Genomic DNA, 21,860 nt, shown 5'->3' with positions numbered 1-21,860 from the left:
GCCTGAATCTGTACAAAACTGATGCTGCTTCAAAAATTGCAAATATGATACTGTCCTCATCACTCATTTCATCTCATTTGCATGTCTTGAAGCAACAAAGCACTTATGCTAAATACTTGATTAACTAGCTAACTAATTTTGCCATCATTTACTAGAGTGTATTTATGACATTAATACAAAGCTGTGTGACTAATTTGAATTTTGAGATATCTTCTTTAACAGAATATATAACATTTGGAGGTAAGCCATGTACTGTAATTAATAGAAGTGAATGTCAGGGAAATATCCTTGTTCTCCATTCCTGAGCCTTCACATACCCCTGTTGGATGATGTGGTTGTTTATTTTTGATCTTTTTTCCAGTGGGGAGTAACCACAGTGTCCCGTTCATACCCTTTCCCTCCTGCTACCACCACATTCCTCCCCAGAAGACTCACCTCGTCCCACCAGCAGCAATTCCCAATTTCTCTCCATCTGAGGTTTAGTAGTGGGGCTGCATTGGGGTGGAGTGTGTGTGTGTGTGTGTGTGTGTGTGTGTGTGTGCGTGCGTGCGTGCATGCATGCATGCGTGTGTGCGTGAGCAGGGTGTATAATATGTATGAGGTGTGCATGTGGTGGAAGTGTATGAGTGAGGTGGAGGTATCTGAGTGGGGGTACCTGTGTGACTTTGTGTGTGCATGTGTATGTGTGCACACGTGCATTATTGGGTAGGGTGTGTGTGCGAGGGATCCTCTGTGTTTATCTTAAACATTTTAAAATTCCATTCCTGTTTTAGTCTCCACAGCTTCCTATTCCAAGCACCTACCACTCTTTCTGTGAAGAAATATTTCCTGAAGTTCCGGAGTACATCCGTTGGAGCTTCGTATCCTGATATCCTAGCTCTACAACTCCCTTTCTATTGAAAAAGGCTTACTTCTTGCCAGGGCCGGTGCTAGCTTTTTTGCTGTCCTGTGCAAACAATTACTATGCTGCCCCCACCCCCACCGCTGTTCATTCTCTATCCCGGGACCACCAAAAAAAGGCCCAGCTCCCTTCAGTGATAACAAACTTTAAAAACTGACACCATCCTCCCACCCCCCTGAACCCATGGCTGGCACAAGGGTATTAGGTGCCCTAGGCAAACCCTTTAGCCTTGCACAACACCCCCCACCCCATTCCATACACAGAGTTAAGAGTTATGCATTTATATTTTACATGAAAAATACAGTATTCTGTGGTAAAAATATCACTTACATTCTATTTGAATGCCCTGCTGAGATGCCAACCAGAAATCCTTGCAAAAAAGACACTTGGAACCTATACGGTATTAGGGCTATTGTGATGTATGTTGAGTGTGTACTTGACCCTCCAAAAGCCTTAAAACACTAATACACTTCCTATTAGGAGAATGCCTCACCTCAGTCACACATGCAGAACATGAAGAGACTGTCACCAAATACAGAATAGAGCAACCATAAAGTAGAAATACAAACATGCAGACAAAAACTGAACTGGAAACCTCAAGAGCCAGACACTCTATACAGTGCAACAATGAAAAAACAGAACCATCACCATTCCTCAAATATCAAACAATAAAATCAAGAAATAAAATAAATATATAATCATAATACAAAAACCATAAAACTCAACCATCACCTTGTTACAGTTTAGCTATCTTGAGATCATCAGACCTATCATCCCAAGTTCTCTCTCCTGGTTGGTGCACATCAGATTTTTACCCCTATCGGATTTCTGAATTCAAATGCATGACTCTACACATTTTTGCATTTAATAACTACCAAACAATTGACCACTCTTCAGGCTTTCATGGATCACTTCTCATTCTATCTTCTTCTAAGGAGTGCCCACTCTGTTGCAGATATTAGTCAGTGGTGAATCTTTGGAATAGTCACACAGTGAGAAGTGGGTGAGCCTGGAACAGTATTCCAGAATTGCAAACAGTACCAGTATGTTACTGACTAGAGCAGGACAAATTTCATCTGAGGAAGAAACATAGAATCATGATGACACAAGAACATATGGCCTATCTTGTCTATTCAGCCACACCAGCTGTATTTTATTGAAACGTACTCTGGTCTGATAAGTTAAGCATGCAATCAAATATAACAAATAAACCTGCTCAGCTCTACAATCCCTATCACTCCCTCAGAGATCCATATAATTGTCCTATGCTTTCTTAAATTCAGATTCTGTCCTTGTCTCCATCACCTCCATTGGTTGGCTGTTGCATGCATCCACCACCCTTTCTGTAAACAAATCTTTCCCTACATTACTTCTACATCCTTTCACTTTCTTCCCATGATCCCTTATGCCACAGCTTCCTTTCTATTCATCGCAAACAAACTATGCCCACTCATTTCCAAACCAATAAACCCTAACTCACATAAAAAAAAACCCTGGTACACTCCTGATCTCAAAAACCTCAAATGCACCCTAAGGAACAACGAAAAGAAGTGGCAAAAAAAAACCTTCACCATCTCTCCTCACCACCTACAAATCCACTCTCCACAAATACAGAAAAGCCATTCAGAAATCCAAACGTGACTTTTACTCTCGTAAATCACACAACTTCCTATATGACCCCAAAGTTTTTTTCTCATATGTCTCCCAGTTCACCAAACCCTCCCCCCACCTGACGCTGAATCCAAAACTAAATGCAACACCCTTGCCAAATACTTCCACGACAAAATCTCTAACCTCATGATGACCCTTCCTCCACTCAACCCTAACTTTCATATCCCTCCCCTAAATCTCCACTCCACCATTAACTCCTTTGACTCCATCTCTGCCTCCGAAACTGAAACTCTCATTAAGAAAATAAAACCCGCTTCTCATCCCACTGATCACATCCCACCCAACACCCTTAAATCAATCTCCTCCACTTTAGCCAAACCTTTAGCTGACATCATAAACTCCTCCCTCACCCACAGAATGGTCCCTGACATCCTGAATGTCAAACCCATTCTAAAAAAACCCAACCTTAATCCTTCAGAACCTGCCAACTTGAGACCCATCTCTAACCTCCCCTTCCTTGCCAAACTCCTAGAAAAGGTCGTCAACACCCAGCTTTCTGAATTCATCGAGAAATAGAGCATCCTCTCCCCCTCACAATTTGGTTTTCATAAACTCTTTAACACTAAAACCCTCCTCCTATCCCTCTCTGACACCATTATCAAGGGTCTTGACTGCGGTCAATCATACATCCTTGTTCTGCTTGACATATCCTCTGCATTTGACATCATTAGCCACAAAACCCTTTTAAACAGACTACCTGAAATTGGTTTTGCAGGGTCAGCTCTCAACTGGTTCAAATCTTATCTTGAAAACAGAACCTACAAAGTAAAAATTGGCAGCAACGAATCCCACCCCATCAAACTTTCCCGTGGTGTCCCCCAAGGCTCCTCTTTGTCATCCACTCTCTTCAACTTATACATGATGCCCCTCTGCCGTCTTCTTTCTGACTTTGGCTTCTCCCACTACATCTGTGTGGATGATGTCCAAATTCTCATCCCTATCACTGACTCCATTGACACTTCCCTTCAAACCTGGCATAACTGCCTTTCCTCTATTAATCTTCTCCTTTCAAATTTAAACCTTGCACTGAACTCCTCCAAAACTGAACTCCTCTTCTTTACACACTCCCAACCCTCCCATCCTCCTTCTGCTCTCTTCCCTACCCCCTCTTCCCCCCCAGTTACTCCTCCAAGCAAGAAGCCTCGGTGTCACCCTTGACTGCAGTTTCAACCTCAAAAAATTCATTAGCACCACCATGAAAGAATACTATTATAAACTCCATGTCCTTAAAAAACTCCAACCTCTCCGCCACCTAAATGATTTCCGCACTGCCCTCCAAGCAGTAATCTTCTCCAAATTGGATTACTGCAACACACTTCTGCTAGGCCTCCCTGCTGCTTCTCTCAAACCCCTGCAGATGCTCCAAAATGCTACTGCACGTTTCCTCACCAACTCTCGAAAACACGATCACATTACTCCCATCCTTAAAGAATCCTTCAGAATCCTTAACAAAACCCTCACCTTAATTCACAAAACTCTCCACAACCCCAACATGCAATGGCTAAACAAATCCCTATACTTCCATACCCCTACCAGACTTACCAGATCTGCCCACACCAGCACCTTCTTCATCCCCCCCCGCCAAATACACACACCTCAACTCCACCAAAGACCGCGTGCTATCTATTGCTGGCCTCTATCACTGGAATTCCATGCCCCCCGATATTTGCCTCAAACTCTGCACTCAGACCTTAAAAAAGAAATTAAAGACCTGGCTCTTTAAGCAGGCCTTCATGTAACTCCTCTCCCCCCCCCCCCCCCCCCCCCCCCCCCCGTACCAACATACAACCCTTCTCCAGTGTACATACTCTCCCCTCTATATATTCCTCCTACGAGTTCTCTCTATTACCCCAATCCATCGTACCTGCTTCTCTATTTCTTCACCTCCCCTTTGCCTATCCTGTCCCCCTCTATCCTTTAAACTCTACTCGTTAATTATTAAGTTGAAACAGTTATTTATTAAGTAACTTTTCTTCTTCCCTTCCTTTTCCATTTTCTCCTCTCTATCCGTTGTATGTAAACCGAAGTGATGTTTCATACGATCTTCGGTATATAAAAGCGTTATAAAATAAATAAATATTAAAAGAGGCCCATCTCTTGTGCATAGAAACCTTGGAGATATTTAAATGTCTCTATCATATCTCCCCTATTCTACTTTCCCTCTGTCCTCATATATTTTATAATGAAGACCAATGACCATTTTAGTAGCCACTGGATCAACTATCTGGGGTATATCCTTTTGCAAGTGCACTCTCCAGAATTGTACACAGTATTCCAAATGAGATCTCACCAGGGACTTATATAAGGATAATATCACTTCCATTTTCCTGCTGACCATTCCTCTCCCTATGCACCCAAACATTCTTCTGGCTTTTGTTTTTGCCTTATCCACCTATTTGTCCACCTTAAGATCATCAGATACAATCATTTGCAGTTCCCACTCTTGTTTTGTGCTTAAAAGAATTTCACTCAATATACAGTCCTGCTCGCTTGAGTTTCTGCAGCCCAAATGTATTTATTTATGTATTTACTTAAAAGTGTTTGTATACCGCTTTTACAAATAAAAATGTAGTCAAAATGGTTTACAGTTAAAAACTCAATAAAAGACAATAAAACAGACAAATTTCTGCAGTCTAATCTACAGCAAACAGTGAAGCTCTTTATAGGAGCTTTAGAAAAGTGCCACAACTCACTTTGATCTTAACTGGGTATTAGGCGGGGGTAGGGAATAAGGGGATGTGAAAATGAAATGCATGACTCTGCATGTTTTAGCATTAAATCTTAGCTGCCAGACTATCATTCCTCAAGCTTTGCCAGATCCCTCCACACCTTCCTGGGTGTCTACCCTGTTGCAGATTATAATATCATCTGCAAGAATTCAAATGTTTCACGATATTGTAGAAGAACTGTAGCTTATAAAAATGTGGAAAAGCACAATTCCAAGGCCCAATCCCTGTGGTCTAGTAATGCCTCTCTTCTGTGAGTGAACTCTATTTATCACTACCCTATGTCACCATAGAAGAATTATCAACTTACTAACATTTTGGTTGCTCTGAACTAAAACTCTGGCATGTAATAAAAGTTATCTAATTAACGGCATGCATGATCAATTTGGATGTTATTGATTTTTATTGATTCTTTCAAATAGGGAACATTGCTGGCCATGAGCATCCACTTCATGGAAAGCTTTGTGTATGTGTTTCACAAAAATTACTATTCTTTGTTTACTGTCCTTGGAAATAAGATGGTAATTTTATTACAGACCATGCGTGACCCTCATCAGCACCGTGTGCAATGCAAAATTCCATTTTGTTCACAGTGCACCAGAAGGCGACCATAATCTCCCCTATGGCTCAATATTATCACTGGATCAAATCACAATGAAATATAGATCTTTAAAAATAAACACTGCACAATACTCTGTGTACCTCAGACGTACTGTGATAGAAACAACACTGTGCTTGATTATTTGCACCCTCGGAGCCATCTTCATTTTCTCACGTAAATAAGATGCAGACAAATTATCACATAGATAACTCCAATCAAATTACGGTCACTTCTCACTTTTAATGAGAAGTGCTCTTTCCCCAGCCACCACAGTACTTTCCCACTCATGCATCCCACTCAATTACTGTGGACAAATTGTACAATATTCACAGGAAGAATGTCTCCTGGATAAGAGCAGCAATTTCCAACCTTTTTTTATGTCATGGTACACCCAGCACCGGATCTACTTTGTCGTAATCTTCTTACCCCCCCCCCCCCCCTCCTCACCTGGCATTGTTACTTTCCTATCCCACCCCCACTGCAGCACCCACTTTTCCTTCCCTCCTCCCCTCACCTTTTCCCTTCCACCCCTCATCACCTTCCTTTCCCTCCCCCACCCCTCTGATATCAGCACCATCTTCCCTTCCCTTCCCCCGCTCTGACATCAGCACCTTCCCTTCTCTCACCATCTAAGCATCACAACCTTCTTCCCTTCTTCCCAACCTCCTGGCATCACTTTCCCTTCCATCCCCTCGGGTGGCTTCCAGCCAGCAAGAAGAATCCAGTAAGCAGCACATCTCACCTGGTGCCGCCATTGCCTCCACAGCTGGCTTCCCTCTGTCTTCAGACCTGTCTGGGGGGCCAGTGGGTCTCATGGGACTATGTGGGCTCACACAGTTCTAACTTTAGAAAGGAACCAATAGAGGAGGTGGCTACAGCAGGCAAGGGGCCCTGCTAGCAAGAAGCCATTTTTCAGGGGACTGGGGATTAGGGGGAATAGGGAGAGAGAAACACTTTGCTGCCGCCTAAGGACAGCTATGACCTGTCCTAATCTTCCTTTTGCAAGCAGCACCCCTGAGGTTCCTCCGCAGCACACTGGTCTGGCTTGGCACATCAGTTGAGGACTTAAGGGTAAGAGGATACTATTCTATTCCCCCCAATGGCTTCCCTGTTTTCTAGTTGCAACGTGAGAAAAATGTGATTTTTTACTTTGCAAATTGTTGCTCCATTTGACTCAAATATGGAAATAGAGTTGTCAGCGTTCTTTGGCTTGGATTGGAAATATAGCCTCTCATTTGGCCCCTTCATTTCAAATCAACCTATAGGAACTATGAATTTGGAAGTTTCCAATGGGACAATGATGATGCTCAACAGCTTTTGTTCCTTTTGAATTATTTTAAAAAGCATTAATAGTGATGCAATGGGTCTGCTCACTGAGACTATGAAGTCTAGAGACAAACTGAATGTTATAGTGAAGTGACGCCCTAAGGCAGCTTGGATGCCAAAACATCAGTCGATGTCAGATCAACTTTTAATAAGTCTGTAGGTCCTTCTTTGGATATTGCAATGTGAAAATGACAATAAGAAAAACCTAAAGTAAAATAATTTTTTAAATAAGAAAAACAGAACAGAAAAAATAAAAATAATACATAAACAAGTCTAGAATTGCATGGCAAATTCACAAACTGTGTTTTATAACTACATGACCTCCATGTTGTGTCTTGCTGTTGCTCTTACATCGATGAGTAGCTGTGTGTGGAGAGGGAGCTGTGGGGTTAGGGGTGGTTATGGGGACTGTGGAAGTAAGTAGGAGAGGTGTGTGTGTGGGGGGGGGGGAGGTGCGAATGTGTGTTGGGAGTGTGAGTATATGTGGGGGGAGTGTGTGTGTGTGTGTGTGAGAGAGAGGATGGGGGTTATAGGATTCCCCACACACACTCTTGCACTCTCTCCAAGCCACCCCATGATCTTTTCCCCCAACCCTCACTCTCCCCCCCCCCCCCCACACACACACTCTTCCCACATTTGTGTACTCTCCCCCCACCCCCCATGCTCTCTCTCTCTCCCTGCAACTCCACACTGCTATGAACACAGCAGGCAACACAGTCCGTAGCTGGAGGAGAGACACTGAGGCAGGTGCTAACAGCAACGGAAAGGCTGCAGGCACACTGCAACAGCATTTTGCTCGGTCTCTGGCTGGTGGGGCCAGGGGATCCCTGCAAGCCAATTTTTTTCCTGCATAGGCTCCTCTGGATCTTCAGCTGGAAGGGCTCAAATTCCCACCAGACACTTTTCTTCTCCTGCTGGCATCTCCTTCAGGTCTTCCATTGGCAGGGCCTGGGTAGCCCCGTTGGTCACATTTTCTCTCCTGGCAGCAGCTCCTCTGAATCTTCAGCTGGTGGGGCCTAGAGATCACCGCCAGGCATGCTGCTCTCTTTTCTCTTCAAGTAGCAGGGCTCCATCAGCTCTGCCTGTTTCACTTTGTCCATCTGCTCACCCATACTCAATGTCTATGACATCAATGACTGAGGAAGAGAGAAAACCATAGCTATAAGCTCTTTTTTATTTCATAAAATATGCTAAAAAATTGGTAGGTAATGAAATGGGACTCTAAGTAAGATGATATGTGATTATATTTTAGTGCAGAGCATATTGTGCAGCAGCACTTGTTTACAAGACACCAACCTTTTCCATTCATTTTCATATTAAATTTGTGGTTGATGATCCTGTTAGTTTTGGGGTAATACAAAAATAACATAAAATAGAGATTTCATAGACAGATTTATTGAGACATAAGTTTTCAAAGACTGGAGTCTCCTTCATCAGATGGGCTCTAGTCCTTGAAAGTGTATACCTTGGTAAATATGTTAGCATATAAGGTGCTACCAGCCGGTGTTGATTTTGCTACTATCAACTAACAAGGATACCTCTCATTGTTTATTTATTTAGATTTTTATATTCTGCTTTTCAGCACTTGGATCTGTCTTCAAAGTGGATTACATTCAGGTACTATGGGTATTTCCCTATCCCCAGAGGGCTTACAAAATAATTTTGTACCTGAGGCAATGGAGGGCAAAGTGACTTGTCCAAGGTCACAAGGAGTGACAGTGGGATTTGAACCATGGTTTCCCTGGTTCATAGCCATTAAAAAGACCAATAATTTCTAATGGCAACCTAGCTATCAACTCTTTTTGCATAGTGGAATGCAGACCAGTGTAACTAATATGTATTTCTCCTTACAGTGGAGTACAGCAAAAAAAAAAAAAAAAAAAGACAATGCAGCCATCATTTGTTCTGTGCTACATTAAAAACACATTTGACCTATACAATAAAAAATATGTGTTCTGCAAACCTTTCATAAACTGATCCATGATCTGGATGTCTGTCACACCATATAATTATCAAAAAGATGTTTCTGAGGAAAAAAAAGTATTTGCGGAAGGAAAAGAACAAAGAAACAGAAGATACAGACATCATATGTTGTCTATGTAGGTATCCTTGTGTGGCTTCACTGAATTGGCTGCATTAAATTCAGCAGTAATAAGATAAGTGCGACTGTGTGAACTACTCACAGGCTTAACATTTTTTTTGAAGTGGACTCCAACAAAATATACACGGGCAAGTGCAAACAGATACACAGATCAAGTTTACCTAATGATTTAGAAGCCTAACAGCTTTTAGGCTCACAGACACGATAGCCATTAAATTCATGGCATCGTATGAAGGTAAACTTGATTCAACAATGAGTTTCCTCGTATAGCAGGTTTTGTATTATATGTGGTATCCTTGTGTGAAGCATATAAATGTGTACTTCATCCTCATTATGAAACTCTCTTAGGACTACTAGTACTACCTCCGATATAGGTTATTCTGATTTGACTGCAATTTTCCTTGAACTTCATTATAATACCACTTTTTCAAAATACCTCTTTGCAATGTATCTCCTCTTCATGGCAGAAACAATTAGCTTTGTCTCTAACAGTTTAAGGGAATTCATTACTGCATCAATTTAATTTGGAGATTCGAAAATTCGTCGAATTTGGACATAGGAGTACACATATCTCCTCCCTTCTCACCTATTCCCACATAAAGGAGCCATATCGCGGGCGTAGACAGAAACACACCACAGAACCTCGCAATACGCGCTTGAGCCTTATTATCAGCCCACTTCTTTCATCCTCGTATCCGGCTCTGTCTCGCGATCCATCCAGGGCACTAAATTGAAAACAGATAAATGCCGTCAGAGAATCCTGTGAGCGCCTGTCTTTTTATTGACGTCACAGAGCGATGAGGGATCCCCCTCCACCTCATACCCCTTTATTCCCTCTCCCTTCCCAGCAGAAATTGTAAGATCCCGTTTTCTATTTTTAGCATGGCAAAATAGATTTCCCTCTGCCTACTACGCAACTGTTTGGTTTTTTTTTTTTTTTTTTAAATAGTCCTTCAATGATTATTGTTACTACACCCTCCCTCGCCTAAGTGCCATCCCGGGAGCGACCGCTGTAGTGCAGCCAGGATCTATTTATAGAGCCTAGTGACGTCACGGAGACTGGCTTCGCTGACGTAGGCGCTGACGCTCTTGGCTGCAGGAATGAACTTGCGGCGCAGCGCTGGGGCGGCTCGGCTGATACAATGGAGCTCTTTATCTAGCCGCCGTCTACCAGTCATCGCACCTAGAGGCGGCGATCTGGAAAATGCAGGACCGGATCTGGGCAAATAGGCTCCGGCAGCAAAGGTAAAAATATTTACACGTGTGTATATATATATATGTAGATAGAGATGCAGGCATTTTTTTCTGGTTTAGCTATGTTCCAGCGCATTTATTTTACATATCAAGTCCTCGGGAGACTTGGGATAGAGATACTAGTAACGCTGCTTTCTTGCTACAGAGGAAGCTGCATGAAATGCCCGACTCTGCTTGACCGTGTGCGGCAGCCATAGGAGGCATTGCTGTTTCCATCTTGTACCGATGAGGCACTGCTGCTGCGGGACCTTAGCCTCACTTCGTCCGAGGAAAGCGGCAGGGAGTGGGAGCCGAAGCGCCAGTTGGTGTGCTTGGACGTGGTATGAAGGGCGCGGGGGCGGATTTCGGTTTCAAAACGGCAAAGGAGGCGGGGTGGAAGAGAGATATTCGAAAAGAAACACCCATCCTCTTTTCGATCTTTTGTCTCGAGCGAGGTTTAGCTTCGGGAGCGATGTACTGAGTTTCTTCCGTACTCTGGACTCAGACGTGTGTGCTCGTTTGTTCCCGTGGGGGGAAGGGAGGGGCTTCCCCGGGGTGTCGGAGTCAGGGCTCGGAGCCAAGTACTGCGGGCGTTTTCCAGAGCTGTGTACTTAACGTGTACTTAAGTCTAGTGTGTTTGAGGACATTCTGCCACTTTTAGTCTAAGAGCACACATTTGACGTGATTAAAAACAAAACATAAGGGAAGAACTTAGGTGTCCGTTTGCACGTTATTTGTGAGATTCATAACCTTAGCCAGCTGAATCGAGTTTTGTTTCTATTACAATCAAAATTCTGCCTAAATTTGTAAGGAACAGCTGGATTTCCTTTGCGTGCAGATGTTACTAATGGCTGCTTAAGCACGGATGGGCAGATAACATATGGAATGCAACATGTTGCCATATGGTCCATTTAGCCTTTCACCTCCAAGTGTATCAATCATATATATTCGGAGAGAAATTAAATGACTCTTGAACAGAAAGACGAATCGCCTGATACGATATATTCTTCGAGCTAATGAAATGTAACACTAAGGTGTGGATTATTTCACCATTTTTTACAGTTGAAAAGGTTATCGGAACTGGCATTAAATATCACAACGCATTTGTTTTATCAGATGATAAAATATATGTATGACAGCTGTCAAAACGTTCAGGGAATGATGTCGGACCTCAAGAAAATTGAACTTAAATATAATCTGAACAAATGGCTTTTGCTTGGTTTAGATTTAAAACTGTTACTCAGCTGCGATTCTTCAAATTAGAATCATTTCATTAACTTGATTTATTTTTCCATTTTTTTTTAATGTTTACAGAAACTAAGGTTGCAGGCAATTAGTAAATGCCATCAGGATGGGTAAGTATACACCGCATTTTCTAATTTGTACTTCGAGGTTATTTTTGTTTTGATTAGGTGTGAAACGCAAAGATATTTTTTTTTTCAGTAGAAACCCCTGGGAACAATATGGTCAGATTTCATTAACTAGTGTATAATAGCCATAGGTTTTCCATAGTATCTTCTGCTGTATCTTTTCCCCTTTTCTTCTGACCAATCGGTTTTGGAGCTTAAGTAAAACCATAATATAAAGGGGGGGGGGGGGGGTTGTTTGTGCTTGTTTATACCAGTGCTTGATACCTTTCTTTGTCTTCATCTATTTTGACTTGGTTCGATTTCTCAGGCTACTGCTTTTGTATTAATTGGTTCACTTAGAACTTTAATACTTTTGAAATTTTCATCTACAAAAAACTGAACAATATGTCCTCGTTGCATATAGTTAGCTTTGCACTATAATAAGTGCAACATTTTGTCTTGCTCTGAAGGCATAGAAATAGACTACATTTCTACTCGTTAGGAAACACACAGATAGATGCATATCTATTATATACATATACAGATATACATGTAATGCTGAAAGGGGGCTATATTATCAAAAGTTAGAAAATTATAAAGAACCTGATTTGTTAAATACATTTTTTCCTCATGTGCATCAATGGAAAACAGAACTTGATAAATCAGGATCAACTTATTTCTACTCCCCAAAGCAGAAAAGAGAGAAATATAAATGGAAAATGGTAACTGCATACTGTAGAGTAGTATACATGACGTGGACTCCTTTCCATGCAATACTTTTCTAAGCATGTAATTCATTCTCTCTCTCTTCTGTAAAGGTTTATTTCAGAAACTCAAGTGCAGAGTGACACTGCACCAGGCCATGTAAAATAATACCAGTTTTGTAATGAAGTACAACCTTTTTGTATGAAGCAAATAAGCATAATGACATGTTGTATACAAATACAAGTGTAACATTTATCAATGCATATATTAACACAGTTGTTTTATGAAAGGCTGAATATCTCCATTTATGATGAATTAAAGTATTTAGGAAGGGGCCATAAAGCTGAGTAGGAGATGTGGATGGGCCATATGGTCTTTATCTGCTGTCATGTTCTATGTTTCTATGTTGTGAAAATGAGTCAAGAATCTCTTAATCAGATACCCTGGACTTTCCTTGTAATGATCATCTTGAGAACAATGAACTCTATCCCGCTGCTATCCATTATAATATTAGATGAAGTGAGGCTGCCAAAACCAGCTCTACAGAAGGGGAAGATCTGTATTTCATGCTGCCATAATTATGCTAATTAAGAGAGGGAGAGTAATAGGACAAAAGGAATTACTTCTTATCTGTCTGTAACCAATTAAACACTTTTGGTATTTAAATTATTTTCATATTCGATTTACAAATTCTGGCTCCAGTAGATATCAATAATATATATTTTAACTTATCTTTTTGATTTCCAGCTTATGGAAATTACATTCCAAGTAAATTTGCTGCAGAAAATGTGAAAACAAAGCTTTTCTTTAACCCCATTTATTACAATTTCTTTATTCTGTAACTAATTGTAATTATATGGAAATTAGAACTGCTTGTTTCTCTCTTTAATTTTATGTAACCATTTTTATTGAACAAATATATAAGATTTGTAAAGCCATGTATATTTATGTTACTGACAAATGAAGATTTATTGTAGTTCATATCTACTTATTTCTATAGCGCTACTGAAACTACACAGCAACTTGGTATCAAGCCTCGATAGACATACATTTCTCAAGAGAGGCAGCGTGGACTGATCAGGTGTGACAAAGTGATTTTTATGCATTCTTGATGGTTACTTTATTGTGTGGAGGAGTGTATCTGGGTGGTGGAGGGTTGTCTTTCAGTAAAGTACTATGCTTCCCCCAGAAGGCTTCCTGCAGACATGAAGGATCATCTATATCTATAGATATATATAGATATAGATGATACTACATAGCTACATATATATTCCGTATACATGTAGCCAGCCTGTTTGCATTGTGACAGTATTTTACAGTTCTGATACATTAACAGGAACCAAAACTGTTTCATGTATTAAACAATTGAGTGTTCTGTCTTTCTATTCTAAACTAAATAATTTTACTTCTTTACTAAATGTTTGCCTGCATGTGGATGGAGTCTTCAGTGTTTGCTCTACATTTTTTCACATCATTACTCTGGTACTGCTTGATGTAACTTGATTAGCTCCCTCCCCAGTCATGATTGGTAATTAAAATAGGCATTAAAATTAGTCACTTAGCAATTTTGCTGTTCAATTGGCAATTAAATTACTTAATTGCAATTAAGGTCCTAATTTTAATTGGCAAAATGATAGATGTAGATTTAAGATAATATGTATAAATACTTTAATAAGTATCTATATAAGGATTAGCTAATTACTTAACTTCAAGTTTATGCTGTTAACTTTAGAACTTTTAAGTGAGCAATATATTATTGAAGAAATTCAAAGAATATGGCAATTGGATATGATCACACCGCTAAGATTCTACAGTCACAAAGCTAAGTTGCTAGACTAGCTATCCCTCTGTATTAGCATGAAAACATTTAATTATGACTGGTTGTGTATTCCTCATATATGGCTGAATTTCATTCCTAAGATAGAATGGCCTTCAACAGTACCTTTGGTATTTCACTTTGAATGTAGGTAAAACCAAGGTAAAATAAATCGGCTTTTTATTTAATTTTGAATAACAAACCCTTAATGCAGCACTTTGCAGCAGGCATGACTACGGAAGCAAAATGCTTCTCATTTTTTAAATTAAATTCTAAACGTTTAAACCTAAAATAACTTTTAAAAGCATGAACATTTAATGAACAGAAATTTAGCATAAAGACATTTGACTTTTTCTTCGTCTTAATGTATGCTATGTTCTGAACCTTTTTTATTGCAAACCTACTATTAAGACTTTACAAATTCTTAAACCTCAAATTGGTCCTCTGGTTTGACCAATCTTAATATTTAGCTATGACTTGACCCTAAGCAGCTAATTCAGTTAAAATATCTTTAAACAGGCTTAAAGGGTCTTAAGCCTAAATCAGAAATATGATAGGCCAACTGAGAACTTATATACCCTTAAGCTTGCTTAAACACTTATATCATGTTACTGAAATAGGCGCCTATCTCATGGTGCCTATTTCAGGAACATGTTTTTCTAACTTGTTTAATCTTAGTAATTCAATTTAGTGAAATTTGATTGTTTACATATATATGATGTATGTTTTATTCACATAAATATTTTAAGTTGTATTTTGTATTCTGCAAACTTGATTGTATGGTGTATTTAGAATTATTTACATGTACATTAAAGTATTTCTTTCTGGAACCAGCTTTTTCTGAATTCTGTAGTTTTGTTAGCTGAGTAGTATTTTTTATAAGAAGGTTTCATTTTCTGCAGCAGATGATGAAATTAGGGTTTATTCTCCCTGTTCACACAACTTGATGCTCACAAGTTATAGAATTTCCTCCCCTTACTCATAATTAGTAAGAACAAAATATCTATATTTTTAACTCATGGCAATGTAAGGGTGCTGTTTGTCTTTTACGAATGAAGAACAAACATGCCATACTCACCATGGAATAGGTATATGAAATCCAGCAGTGGTTTAGTTTTAGATCATTGCACTGTGGTTCAGGAAAAGTTCAAAACTCACCTCTGCCACCAGTGCGCTGCGACCATGGACAGTTCATTTTTATCTCCCCATAGTTCTGGTTAACCATAAAAAAACAAAGTGTTTGTCATAATCTGGATTTCCCAGTCAATGCATTTTGAAAAATCATATTAAAAACAGACCCCTCCATATAAGGTGATTTGGAGGATGCAATCAACTCAACCATTTTTTATACATAAAGCACTTTCTCTGGGCTTGTATCTCAGATATGTACTGCTTTTGAGCGTTGTAAAATGATTCATTGTAGGCTGCACTAAAATACAGCTGACATGTTGGATTACATACTATATTGGTGACTAAATATGATTTTTGTGATACTTTATTTTACAACTGTAAGAATAAGCCAAGGATAAAAGAAAATACTCTTTGGATTATTCTTAACTTGATCCAATAAAAAAAGTAGTAACCTACAAATAGCCAGTTCTCTTGAGGACCGACATAACTCTTTGAATTCTACACCACAGAGTTTTATAAAACGAAAAGTCTGCATTCATGTGTATATATGCAATATGAAAAGGGAGCCAGTAGTCACTGACATAATTGGATTTCCTCCAGGCTGAGAACAGGATTGCCTCCAGGGCATCCCATGAGCCAATGATATTCTGCAGTCGGATAAAAGTCAATCTATATTTGCTTAAAGAAACAGGAAGTGTCATACCATTATGGCAATTACTGCCTGCTTTGGGAACTATTGATCTCTTTAAATCATTTCTGTTTTCTAAATCACATGATCTTGAATGAACAAATTAAAAGTGGTGATTAAATTCCAAATTTCTGCCTACACATTTCCTGTTTCAAAACTATCTTAAAACTCTTTGTTTGGATTGGACATATGTTCCATAGAACAATATAACACAGTCTCAACAAATCAGTCATACTGTAAAGAAGTAACTTGCGTATCTTTCTGTACCCTAGTTAGAAACAACAGTTTTCACAGCATATTCATTTTTTTTTTATATTATACTCCTGTTTGTGTTCATTTTAAAATATTTTGTGGGACAGTTGCTTTCTGACTAGCATAAACATATAAACTGCATTACTAATAATGCCATTTAGCACAATCTAATACTACTAAATGAATTTTTATTCTACATTTGCATTTTGTGGTTTAAAAACCCACAAAATGCACTAATAGTGTGGTACAGAGTTTACTTGACATTTAATTTTAGAATCTATTCTACTTATGCAATCACTAAGGGGCCATGTATGAAACAGTGTTAATGGTAACAAAAGCATAAAAATGCATTAAATGCCTGTATTATTTATGCAAGTGGTTAATAGGGATCTGCAGCCATAAACTATTTTTGTTTTATTTTTGTTGGTTTGTTTTCACTTTAGTGTGTACTAATTTGATTTAATGCACACTAAAACAAAAACAAAAAAATGAATGCACATCCCTAGTGGTTAACATGCACTGCGCTATTAATGTATAAAATAGCTTGCTTTAATGTAAATTTAAAAATCTGTGCTAATGAGATAATGAGATGCAAAAGTATGCTAAATAGCACAGCAAAAAAAAGTGTTAAAAGTGCAAAATGTAACAGATGCATTGATGCAAAAAAACCTTAACTAAACTCCTCAAGGTGAAGTTAAGTTGTTGTGTTACATCTGCATTAACATGTGGACTTTACCATCTGCCTCATTAACAGTGGCCATTAATATATGCCTTAAACACCATGTTAACATGTGTTAATGACCAGTGTTTAGTATAGTTTATTCCATTGGACGTTTAAATCGCTTTCTTGATTATACTTCTGAAGCCAAGGTTCCTGCATTATGTAACCTGACCTGGTAAAGGTTTATAATTTTGTGTTGTGAATTGGGAGTAAATTACTCATGTTATAAACACCCTTTAAACTTCTGATCAAATAAGCTTGATTTAATATTTCAGTTAATATTTTTAAATGTGATAAATTATTTGCAGAAAATCTGCTTGAGCAATTTCAATTCATGAAAATTAGTTTGCCCCTCCCACTCAAGTACGCTCTAAATAAGAAATGATAATGACTTTCTTAGATATACCATCATTGTCCATATAACATTGTGTACAGTACATAATGACAGAACACCCAGAATATTTCATTTTAAACTATGTCACTGAACCTTTGGAAACATTACAGTCCACATACAGCTTCAAAAAAACAAATTAGCTTCTTCTGAGTTTTTCTTATGGAAGATTGTTGGGTGATATGTGAATGTTGTTGCATCTCAAGCGGTAAACTTTGGAAATAAAGTGCTATATGGCCCAGTTCAAGATATGTCAGCTCTCTAGAATCATAATATGGAAATACTCCATGAACAGTGGGACTTGGTTTATTACATTAGATGTTGAAGAAATGCCCCATATTTAATGGGCTCCCAGCAGACCCATGTTCTACTTTGCACATAAAATGTACACTATCTGATCTATTTAGAAATAATGTAATGAATTGCAAGCAAGGCTTTGCAACAGTGCATTAAACATTTCTTCAGTAATTATCTTACTTCAGTATTACATGCATGCTGTTTGTATTTATGAAGCGGGGCTGATTTATTCAAAATTTTGCACCAGTTTTTCTCTGGTGCTAAAATTGCATCAATTTTATTCTAGTGTTTATTTTCCCATAGTAAATGGGAGTTTTTTTCATTGATAAATCTGGAGCAAATTTTGCATGGGAGCAAAAGTGGCATAAAATTTAAATAAAATAGTTCTAAAGGGTTTAATTACATCCTGTCCATCTCACTTAAGATTGCACAGTTCCCATCCCCAAATGTATCTTGATTTTATATTGCTTATATGAATTCCTTCCTGATCATACCAAGTATCTTTTTTATTTTATTCTATATTTTTTGGATTATTCTAACTGCAGTAAATGATAAAATAAGTTTCATCATTCACTACGCAACTGTAACAAATATAAACTATAGCCCTCATTCAATTTTTTGAGTTTGTGGCCATTTGCTTAGGAAATATTGTGCTGTAATCAATAAACATTTTGCTGTATAGTCTCTGAATTGGCAAAAATTATTATTTTTTTAAAGGCCTGTAGTACTGTTTTTATATTGCCCATTTAATAACTTGTCCCCTGGCTTCCCTCGCTTAGACTTTAGGCAGAAGCTGTTAACTTTTCCCTATAGGATGCACTGAACCCACCCACAGAGTCTAATTATGCAGTAATTTGGTTTACTAGGAAGCAAGTTGCTATAATAAATGTTTGATTCTAATTGATTTCTGTGTGAATGGATCATAGTTAGCAAACTACTGTAACTGAATTACAGCTGGACTTGCACCTTGTCTTCATAATCCTGAATTGCAGCACCTATGTCCAGTCCTTGGAGACATAACTTATAATGTATTATATTAAAAAGTTGCAGGTTACATTTTGACAGTTTCTAAACAGAGCCTATTTGGTTCTCTGTATAAAATTACATTGTGCCTGGTAAATACAGAATGGTTTATCCTAGGAAGTCACTGTAAGGCAGCTGGTGTAAATATGCAAGTCTATAAATCTCAAATCTGTGTTTGTAGTGAATCATATAATATGGAACGTTTTCTCACAAATCTTTGCAAAGTAACAGAAAACCTGACTCATCTCTTTCCTAAAGGGGACCACAGTGCTCTATGTAAATCTGAATATTTAAAGCAAAAATAAAGCAGTGACAATATATTTTCCTTTATATACCTATTTGTTACAGAAAAAGTGATATGTTTTATTTTTAGTCTGCGTCGAGCAGTCATATAACCATTATAGCCCCCTGCTGGTATTAGTTAAGAACAGCGGTTCAGAAGCCTTTCTGCTATTTAAAATGAAGTAAAAAGTCTGTGTTTGTGTATTTTGAGTGAATGGTAACTGATTATTATTATTATTATTATTATTATTTAAACTGCTCAAAAGCTCTCTATAATATGGCGGGTTTTGTTCTGTGCCTAACTGTAAAAAAAAACCAAAAAAACCCGAGTGATGAAATACGGAGTCTATACCAAGAGTTTCGGGTAATGGTGTCTGTGCACCCCTCTAAACAAAAGTGTGCCCCACTGCCTGGTGCACTAAGCCTTTTCTCTCGTTCTGTGTTGGGGAGTAGGGAAAGGGAAAGCTTCGTAAAGATGCCTTACAATAATACCTGACTTTTTGTTGCATTCTATTCATGTGCCATGTTATTCTATATAATTTTCAAAAGAAAACCAGATCTTTGTCTCAAAATGACCAGGGCTACACATCTGGATCCGGAATTGTGCATCATGTCATGCAGCGTCCAGTGGCGACACGAAAAAAAAATTGCAGTTTAGCCTAGTGTATGAAGTTGCTAAGCACGTTACTAACCGGACATTCTTTTCACAAAACCTTCCCACATCTCTCACGAACATAGTGGGAGAGGCTCCTGCCTGAAGGCACCAGTACCAGAGGCAGCCAACAACGGCGTGAAGATCGCTGCAAGGCCTCCAATGAGCAAACTCCCGGCTGCCCAAAAATAACCTGCCACAAGTCTGAGGAGAGGAAGTTCTCGCATTTCCGCTGGCCTAAAATAGCCAGTGCAAGCCCTACCCACTCGCCGGCTCCGAATCCCAGGGCGTTTGGCACAGCTCTGCAGTGGAACCCGAGCTGGCTCGAGCTTGGCGCGGCTGCTATTTTAGGCCGAGACGCCTGGTTGCGTCAATGGCGGCGCTCCCTGCGTCACGAGCCATTCTTCCGTCCCCTATCACTTTTTCCCTTTCGTTGGACTGAATGGGTTCACCCACGGCGGCTGACGCTGCTTTCATGCTAATGAGCTCTCTTCTGTTTGCTCTCACAATGCGAGCGGCTGGGAAAGTTAAGGTGGCCATGTAGATTCGCCCCTTTCACTTTCTAAACACCCACTTCATTTTTTTCGTGCTGCTAAAAATGGATGTAGAATTTAGACTGGCTGGCCTGGTTTGCATGCTTTAGCTGTAAGTACGTTTGTGAGAATATATTTTGTAATAAAACACCAACAACCAAATGAACGTAGTTTTTTGTATGGCTTAAAATACAACAGCAGCAGCAGCGATTGTGGCAGTGTGCGCTCTTCCCTCTTCTCTAGTATTCCTTGTGGAGCAGCTGTAAGTAGTTCACTGGGCCACCATCGCATCATTCTTTCATATCAAAGCACCCAACATGCTAGATCTAGACAACTTACAGGAACGGGGATTCACCTTCCTCTTTTGAACATTTATTAGTTTTCTCTAATAAGCATGATCATGTAACCCCCTCGGCTGACTTGTGATATGACTTCATGTCCTATTGCAGAGGAGGAAAGTAGAAGCTTCTTTTGTATGTTCTAATATTCATCCCAAACGCAATTCCTCTAAAGACAAAAGCCCCATAGTCTTCACCCCGGGATCCTATAATATTAAAATATATTAAATAAGTGCCTTTTAATATTATAGGATCCCGGGGTAAAGACTATGGAGCTATTTTACCGCTCTCGTGGATTTATACATTAGCTATGTTCTTATAGGCCAAAATGTGTATTTCCCAGATTCTCCAGATTATTAGCACACACTCGTCTGTTCCTAAAGCAGTCATTTACTTTGACCTTACAACGTGTGTCCACTGGGATGCTGTTTCAAACTTTACATTAGACATTTTTACTGATAAAAGAAAAGTAAGGTACAGCATGTGTAACCATAGCTATGAATTTTTCTTAGAAACTATTTGCTTCGGTTTAACTGTACATGGGTAAGTGATGCAGAAATTATACAGATGGAAATTGTACCTGTAAATAAAATGGACACCTGGTGCATGAAGCTAATTAATCCAGAGACAGTGGTGAATTTATGTGAAAATCCATCTCCTATTTGCAAGATTAGGATTTCCCTGCAATACATTTTACATTCTCTAAAACATAGTGGAGGCTGCCTATACTAGTCTCTTTTCTATTTGTTTTCCAGACTATGGGGAGCTGAAGAAGGTTTCTATAGGTCACAGAACAGAGCGTTTTCTACTGTTAATGTAAAAATGGAAAGTAGTTGCCTGCATATAAATTAAAAATTGTGCAGCTGGCAAAGCTTATTTTGGCAGATCAAATGTCATGCATACACACACACACTACATGAATAAACCTTATAACTGGGGCCTAGCTTATGCAAAGTCATAAATTGTAGTTCTGATGTTAGGAAATCATAATTCACTGAACTGATGCCACAACTATGATTTATGACTTTCCCAAACCTTAGCTGCCTAGGTTAATGCCTCTCTGCCTTCCCGTCCAAATCTGTTTAACAGTCTCAATTAGAAATGTCTTTTAAGCCAGGTTCTT

At 39.1% G+C, this 21,860-nt stretch overlaps 2 long non-coding RNA genes across 2 annotated transcripts; one reads left to right on the top strand and one right to left on the bottom strand.

The window, feature by feature from the left end:
- Positions 1 to 7,358: 7,358 nt before the first annotated feature.
- Positions 7,359 to 20,293, bottom strand: LOC115093584. The gene is made up of 4 exons (XR_003857344.1): positions 19,907 to 20,293; positions 15,508 to 15,642; positions 9,913 to 10,051; positions 7,359 to 8,361 (listed from the first exon to the last, which is right to left on the bottom strand). It is a non-coding gene; the product is annotated as an uncharacterized LOC115093584 (long non-coding RNA).
- Positions 10,411 to 15,258, top strand: LOC115093583. The gene is made up of 4 exons (XR_003857343.1): positions 10,411 to 10,571; positions 10,726 to 10,900; positions 11,874 to 11,914; positions 13,614 to 15,258. It is a non-coding gene; the product is annotated as an uncharacterized LOC115093583 (long non-coding RNA).
- Positions 20,294 to 21,860: the final 1,567 nt, after the last annotated feature.

The sequence above is a fragment of the Rhinatrema bivittatum genome, chromosome 6 (assembly GCF_901001135.1).
Source record: "Rhinatrema bivittatum chromosome 6, aRhiBiv1.1, whole genome shotgun sequence".
Taxonomy (NCBI): Eukaryota; Metazoa; Chordata; class Amphibia; order Gymnophiona; family Rhinatrematidae; genus Rhinatrema; species Rhinatrema bivittatum.
Note: the sequence above shows the minus strand (reverse complement) of the source record. Positions and strands in the feature narration are given on the sequence as shown.